This window comes from Kryptolebias marmoratus, linkage group LG9, assembly GCF_001649575.2.
Source record: "Kryptolebias marmoratus isolate JLee-2015 linkage group LG9, ASM164957v2, whole genome shotgun sequence".
Taxonomy (NCBI): Eukaryota; Metazoa; Chordata; class Actinopteri; order Cyprinodontiformes; family Rivulidae; genus Kryptolebias; species Kryptolebias marmoratus.
In genome coordinates, this window is record NC_051438.1 from 26,453,254 (window position 1) to 26,460,936 (window position 7,683).

Genomic DNA, 7,683 nt, shown 5'->3' on the forward strand with positions numbered 1-7,683 from the left:
AGACAGGGTAAAACATATTTGAGGTCATATAAAATTTTTAAAAAATTAAAAAAAAAAAACCAATCCATTCACTTTAGTTTGATTTAACAAAAAATAAATAAACAGTTTAAACAGTTCAACTTTTGAACAAAGAGGTAATGGTACAGAGCCGATTGTCATTTAAAGTAAAACCAAACCTTGGTGGCTCACTAAAAGCCTTTGCAGAGAAAGGAAAAATAAATAAATAACTGAGTAGAATTTGTAGTAGTACAAATTCCCTCCTGAGCTTCAATCTGGAAAAACTTCAACCCGTTCCTATTATAGATTTGTCAAATTCATCACTAGATGCCTCATTTAATGGCATCTTGCTTAAATTCTGGCTTTTTCTCTGACATTTGAGGCAAAAAAAATGACCACTGGTCATGACAGTAGTATTCTTTTTATAGTCGCAGGATGAGGAGTTTAAAAAGAAAACTAGAAACAGACAACCAATTGTGGCATCATGTCAATCTTTTCATCGAGGTTTTTAAGACGGCTGGCGAGTCACGCATCAGTCGTCAAGTTCCGCACTAAAGAAATGTGAAGAGCCATCCAAAATCCGGTTATATTTATGGGAACATGTAACGTTGCACAGTGCAAGTATATACTTAACCTTTTCACTTGGGGTGGAAATAAAAGGCTACTTATAACTTAACATTTTATTGTTCAAACTCGTGTGTTTTGCCTTTTTCTACAAGAGTTGGCATGGAAGATGTGTTTATATATCAGAGTTCTCTTCTAAAGGTTGTGAGTGATGAAGACAAGAGCATTATTACAATAATGTGTGATAATATGTCTGCCATTAGTGAAACTTTCTACGTCAGATTTCAGGAGGAGCCTCACAACACAGATGACCAGCTTTAACCTGGGCCAAAGATGCAGCTTCTACAGAAAATGCTGAAGCAGTAAAAGAAAACTTCTAATAAACTGCAGAGTAGCTATATTTTTGTAAGATCGTTTAAAAAAATACACACAGCTTTATAAGTCACATGCACTGAGACCTATAAACCTAAAAGTTCCTTTGAAAACAATCCTCAGTTAGGTGCTTTGAACAGTATAAACGCATCTGTCATTCCATTTGAATCTTTTCATGTTTTTTTTACAAACCTTCTGTCTACGGACCATTAGGTACACTAAGCACTGAGGGAGTCTACAATTAATGCATTCTGTAAGTACACGGCCTCAAAGGGTTGTTCAGATTATATATTAGAGTTTATTTACTTTTCCCAGCAAGTAACAGTGATGTAACTAATTACTTTTGATCAGGAGTAATTTAGTAGTCTGATTAGTCATTTTTAATATGGTCGATAATCAAATACTAGTGACAGAAAAGTTGCATACTAATCAGAACTAAACAGAGTCCCAAAGTGGTTCAAGATTAGTTTTTAGGCCTTCTCTCTCCTTTTTTTTTTACTGCCCAGATCATAAACCTGACTTTGGTGCTTATAACTTGATGCTGCACTGGAGTCCCGTAGCCTCATTTAAAAATAACTTACTTCCCTGCCCATAAAGAGACACTCAGTGCACTCCGTGAATCTACAGCGAATTAAGACTTACTGTACGAAAGCCATCACAAATTAAATTGTGACAAAAATGTGAAGCGAGACGAAACAACAGGAGTCTTCCAATGAGAAAAGTAGTGCAACATGCTGCTCCTTGGTATATATGTGACGAGTTATTAAAATTGCAACCCAGTCCCAGGAGGTGGTGTGTAATTTTAGAATTAATATACAGTTTAGAGCTCGATGTTTGCAGCTTTTGAATTATTCAAATACATTTCTGGTATGGGCTTGAGTCTGGTGGGTGTAAGGCAGTCCCCATGCATACAAATTAATACATTACATAAAGATAGAAGAAAAGGAGATGACAGATTAGGGAGACATAAATATTTCAGACGGGCAACAAAACAAAATGTCTACACTTGTTAAAAGATCAAAGGCTGCAAAATATGAATGAGAACAGTCGTTCCAAACGTTAATATGAATGAAAACTCAACCAATCCAGCAAATTCTGCTCAGGTTTGCAACTTTGACCAATCATCTTACTCTGCTTTAATGTACTGATAATGCTTTTCAAGTAAAGTTTTTTAAAACCAATTTGTCTTTATTTTAGCTTTATGCACATAAAAAACTAAGTTGGTGTTGTTCTATAACTTTTTAACTTAATTTCAGCTCACCACCATGCTTTGAGTGAGAAAAAAAACTTAAATGGTTAAAATGGTATTTTTAACTTGTGAATTTTAACCATCTTTCATATTGATAGCCTCACAGAAATTAGCCAGAGAAAAAAGTCCAAAGCCACAAAAATTAATGAGCTTAATGTAGTAAGACTGAGCTGTAGAAACTACATACCCAGACAGTTTTACTCAGTTAACACCAGAGTAAACAGGTTTCCCTAAAGCCTGAGCAGAGAGGCAGCTCATAAACATTAACACTTCTGGATTACAGCAAAGTCCTAACAGTGTGGGCAACAATTAGAGAAAACTGTGATGTTTGTTCTAGCATTATGTTGGTGTAGAATTCCTACATTTCTGCCACTTTTATAAAAAACTCAAAAAAGTAAGGCTATATAAAGATAAACAGTAACCAATCTAAACATTTCAAAGTTAATCGTAACACTTGATTTAACGTTCATTCTTTACTAATAAAATTATCTTGCTGTTCCGGTTCTAACCTAAACTCCAAACGATAAGAAACTGAGAAGGATCTAGTGTGTCTTTACTGGTTCTCATCAAGTCTAAAACGATGATGTGTAACAAGCTTAAAATCAGCTCATATGGTAAATTTAGCACCATCCAATAACCAAGTGACCCAACAAATCTAATCAGCATCACTCTACAAAAGCATCTCCGCATAAATTAGATGTGTCATTTTCAGCCTTTCAATAGACTGTACAGATTTCCAAAGAATTTTGTATTTTTTTTGTTTAAACTGACAGATTTGGCTTTCAGTTTGATGTCTGCTTCTAAACCTAAAATGCAACATAATTGGGAGTGTAAAAAAAAAAAAAAAACCTGTTTAACTCAACTATTTTCACCAGATAAGAGCTGAAAAAACACAAACTTTAATTTAAAATTCCACACAAAGTTATTTGTCAACATCTGCAATAATGTCAGTGTTTCTCAGTTATATACCATAACAGCAGAACTCAACCCTATTAGGTGAATTTTCCACCATTTGTTTTTCATACACATGTAATGAGGACGGTGAGATTATTTTAAACAAGTTCCATTGGGTATTTTATGTAGCTAAATCAATCGATTTATTTTATGAAGTTTCATTTCACTAGCAGCCCCGGGTCTTGTTAGAGATTGCATAACAAGCTGGGGGTCCGTGGCACTCACTTGTTCTGGGACTCCAATTAGAGCAAACCAGAAAATTGATGGTATTAGTTGCCCTTTGTCTTTTCCGCACTGCCATTCAGTGAGACTTTGTAGAAAACAGTATTTCTTTCATCTGGGTTTGTGTTTGGTTCCTCTTCCCTACTAAATGTAAAATAATTTCAATCTATTCATTTTTTTTAAAGTGCTTTACGGTATCTGAAAGACTGAGCACCAACTCCCTGAACATGTCGCCAGACCAAGAAATACAAGAGGCTGAAACAAGGAACACATTCATGTATGCATGAAGGGGCACATTACAAATACATGACAAAATTCACCACTCTGCAATACAAGAGATTTCATTTTAGGCAGGCTATTTTTGGTAAATCCATCTGCTACAGCCAGTTCACAATTATCAAAGTAGCGGGGTCCTGAAATGAACCTTAGCTGTCACTGAGTAAGAAAGAAAGTACATCCTGGAAAGGCTGCTAGTATTTAGTCATTTTCTTTTCAAAAACATGCAATTCATCATTTGGTTTAAAGCGGAGGAGATTGAAAAAGCTGAACAACAATAAATGTCTTCTGTTGATATTTTAGAGCACAAAATATTTACCACTCATTTGGCAAAAGATTTTTTTTTTAAATTAAATGTATTCAGTAAATCACAGAACTCTCTTAAGCTTCTCTTTTATCACATTGTCCTTCTAGATCTCAGCTCAAAATGGATGTAGTGTCTCAGCTTTAGAAATCGAAGTTTTAAGGCTAACAGTTTTAAAAGGCCTCCAACAAAACTGTTGATACTTGAACTATCTCTGTGCAGTTCTCGTTGCTGTCTTCCTGTCTAAGTTGGTAATGAGTTTACTGAAAACTGGCCAAAGTGAGGCCTCCCCTCTTGGCTTCCAGAACATGGTGCATTGAGCTGAATCACAGCCGACAGCTGGGGCCACCCTTTATGGTAATGCACCCTCTACAATTACTGCTTCGACCTTCCCCTGTGAAGAAAAATGGGGAAACGGTGCGTCCACTTAGCAGCCCTTTCAAACACTTAGTGGCAGACGGGTTGGACAGAAGGACCACCTTTTGCCTGACACTGTCTCTTGTTTAGAGGAGAAAAAGAACACATTAGGAAGGTGACAAATTGACAAATGAGATACATCTGTCAACCAGGAAGAGAACCATAGCACATTATTTAGTCACAGTGTTCAGAACCACACTGGGAGATGGACCTGGTTAGAGAAAACGGTGCCAAATACAGATGCAATTAAGGGCCAATGATTCCTTGTAGGAATGCAGATGATACCAAAGTTTGATACCAGAGTTTGAAACAGATCATCTATGTTGAGAAAAAAGTTGGAGACATTTTGGTAAAACCTTGAAAATAATGTCATGGTCAAGCTCATTCAATACTGTGAGATGTCATCAAATTACTACCAACTACTTCAGATTAAATTTTAGTTCAATATCGTTGAAACTGACAGCATTATAGCCAGTTTTGTGTTGCCAAATGTTGATTAGCTGAGGCAGAAATCTTAAATTTCTAATAACTCCAAAAGTAAACCAGTTGAAGATGTTCATCCAATGATTACTTTCTGAAAGTTTCATTAAAATCCATCCATTTGATCTTGAGATATTTTGCTAACAGACAAGCTGGGTTGACTCAAACAGTTTATGCTAAAGTTATAAGCAACAATTTCACGCAACAAGTAGGTTTTGGAGTATCTGTTGTGAATGACTCTCAGCTGCTACCACACCTAATTATAGAACAATATCTGGAAAACTGACTGGGTAAAAGCAATGCTTGCATTTTTTTTTTTAAGTTCAGTTGGCTGTGGCAGCCACCTTGTATTAGGTTGACTCCAAAAGTTGATCAGCTGTAGATGCACATCCATTAATTACTTTGACAGTTTCATTAAAGTTCCTTCAGTGGTTTATGAGATATTTTGGTAATAGATATAAACACATACGGGCAAACATAACACCCACTGCCAAAAGCAATCATTAATAACCATCTTCAATATAATAATGACTACACTAATATCCATCTGCACAATAAACTATCTTGTAGTTTATAGGTATAACAATAAGCTAATGTTTGCAAATTAAATGCTCTCACTTGGCCACTTCTACATTTGACATGTCTGCTCAGAAACCTAAAAACTGGCCACTTCCTGAACAAAACTGTGAATAACAAAAATAAAGTCCAATATACTTCCTGTTTGACGATTAGACATCAACGCCAAGCATGGGGTACAGAAATGTGACCTCTTTACTGTCAAATGTCATGTCAACGCCCCCACTATATGAGGGCACGTAAAGAAAAATGAAATTTGAACTAATGCCTGTTTTAAGAGTTTCCACACTTAAACTGTCAGACTTGTATCTACACACATTCTGCCCAGAGGCTGTAATGAATTATGTGCCAAATATGTCAAATGGGAACAAAAAAAGGGTAAAAAGAACAGGAAAAGGGTTTCCCTACAGATAAATACATCACTACACCCATAAATGGTTGTGAATCTTACAACATTTTGCCTCAAATATCAACTCTTTCAAGAGGGATGGTGCATTATTGCCAAGCAAGGAGAAAGAAATATCCTTAAACTCATTTTCCCAATTTGAATATCCTCAATTTTCTCCTCATGTCTTAGTCTCTCCCACCAGATGTGAGCAGAGGAGACGAGGAGAGACAAGAAATTTCTTCAGAGCCGTCACTTTCAATGTCAATTAAAATTTGCAAACGAGAAACCCGCATCAACCATTTTATTACAGCTGTATAGCACTGAATTTTATAATTTCTGTCAGGTGGCTAATTAAATGCATTGGTGACAAAGTATATAATATCCTAAACTGAATTTACAAAATCAGATTGAGTCATGCACGCTTTAGACATCAAAGATGTCAAAAAGAGTTCTGCTAAGTATTTACTGATGCTCCCCTTCTTAACGTCTCCTCTCCTTCAGATGAATACTAAATCTGAGGCATTATTCAAAATATTTTGCAGAGATTGATTTTTGGGTCACAGGCAGGATGACGAAGGAGAGCAGAGAGAGGAAAAAGGAGGAAGATATTTTTTTTTAAATGAGAAGGGCCTATAAAATCTCAGCAGTCTATGATCTCCCTGTTGAAAATGCCTACAGCACCTCAGCTGAAAGGATTGTGGGAAGTATCTTAAAAAAAATAAATAAACTGTTTCAAATTCTTTTTGTAAAAGACAAGAAACCCTTTGGAGAAAGTCCATTCTTCTCATGAACAGTGCTTGTCAGTTTCATAAATTGTATTTAAATAAACTGCTGATAAAATATATTTTAACTACAATTTCTGAAATTTCGGCACTAAAAAATTTTGGATTTTCTTTTTAAACCTTCAGCAGAAGAAAATGTCTAAATTGAGCTGAGACTCTTTGCTAAAGTTAAATATAAAATCCAAGTTCTGACACACTTTTCCTTCATCTTGAATAAAATGAGCACATTATGAAATGAGTTAATCTGGTATTAAAGGCTGAGAATCCAAATATGATCTGAAAATACACTAAAGCACCAAAGTAATGTCACACTTCTACTTGGCTTAATGTTTATACAACCTAACATTGGATTTTTAGTAAACATACATACACATGCATATATGCAGTACAAGGTGAGTAATCAGGATGTGAGTCAATGTTCATTAAATAAGTACAAAGTGTGGTTTAATAATGATGTGTGACAGCACCTCAGGCATGACTCGTGTTAAAAAAAGCAAAAAACTACAAACATGAAACAAATATCAAGCTTTACACAATAAAAAATAAAGACTGATAACTACAGATCTTGATTAAATCTGAATCAACCAGCTTTGGTTTTTTTTAAGGTTGGATTTTCAAGTGAAATTTCTTTGTTCTACCAAACCAACTTGTTGAAGAACAAAAAAAAAAAAAAATGAAAATCAGTTTGTTTGTTTTCAAGTAAATTTTGGTTTAAATAAGAGTTTTAATTCATCTTTCACACAACTAGTAAAACACTACAGACAGGGGTGGAAATTAGCACCTGTTATGGACAATATAGACAATGTGTTGACAAAAACAATAATTAAAATAAATAATGACTTATCTATTAACAGAATTGTTTAGAGGGGCAAATATTTCTCATTAAAAAAAACAAAAAAAACATCATTCTTTTAGGAATAAAATGTGCTAATAATATCATAATACAGAGGAATAAACACAGGTAAGGAGTAGTTGGTAAATTATTTTTGTCCCATGTTTTAGAGGGGGAACCGATTATTTCAGACGGCTGAAATATTTGGTTCCCCCCTGGTAACTTTTGCAAAAAAAGAACAAATGTCTCCAAATTCACAGGACTTGTTGT

General features: G+C 35.0%; 1 protein-coding gene across 3 annotated transcripts in view; it reads right to left on the minus strand.

Annotated features, from left to right (window-relative positions):
- Positions 1-7,683, minus strand: part of fstl5 (follistatin-like 5) — a 151,873-nt gene that overhangs the window by 106,510 nt on the left and 37,680 nt on the right. The gene's annotated exons all lie outside the window — the stretch shown is intronic.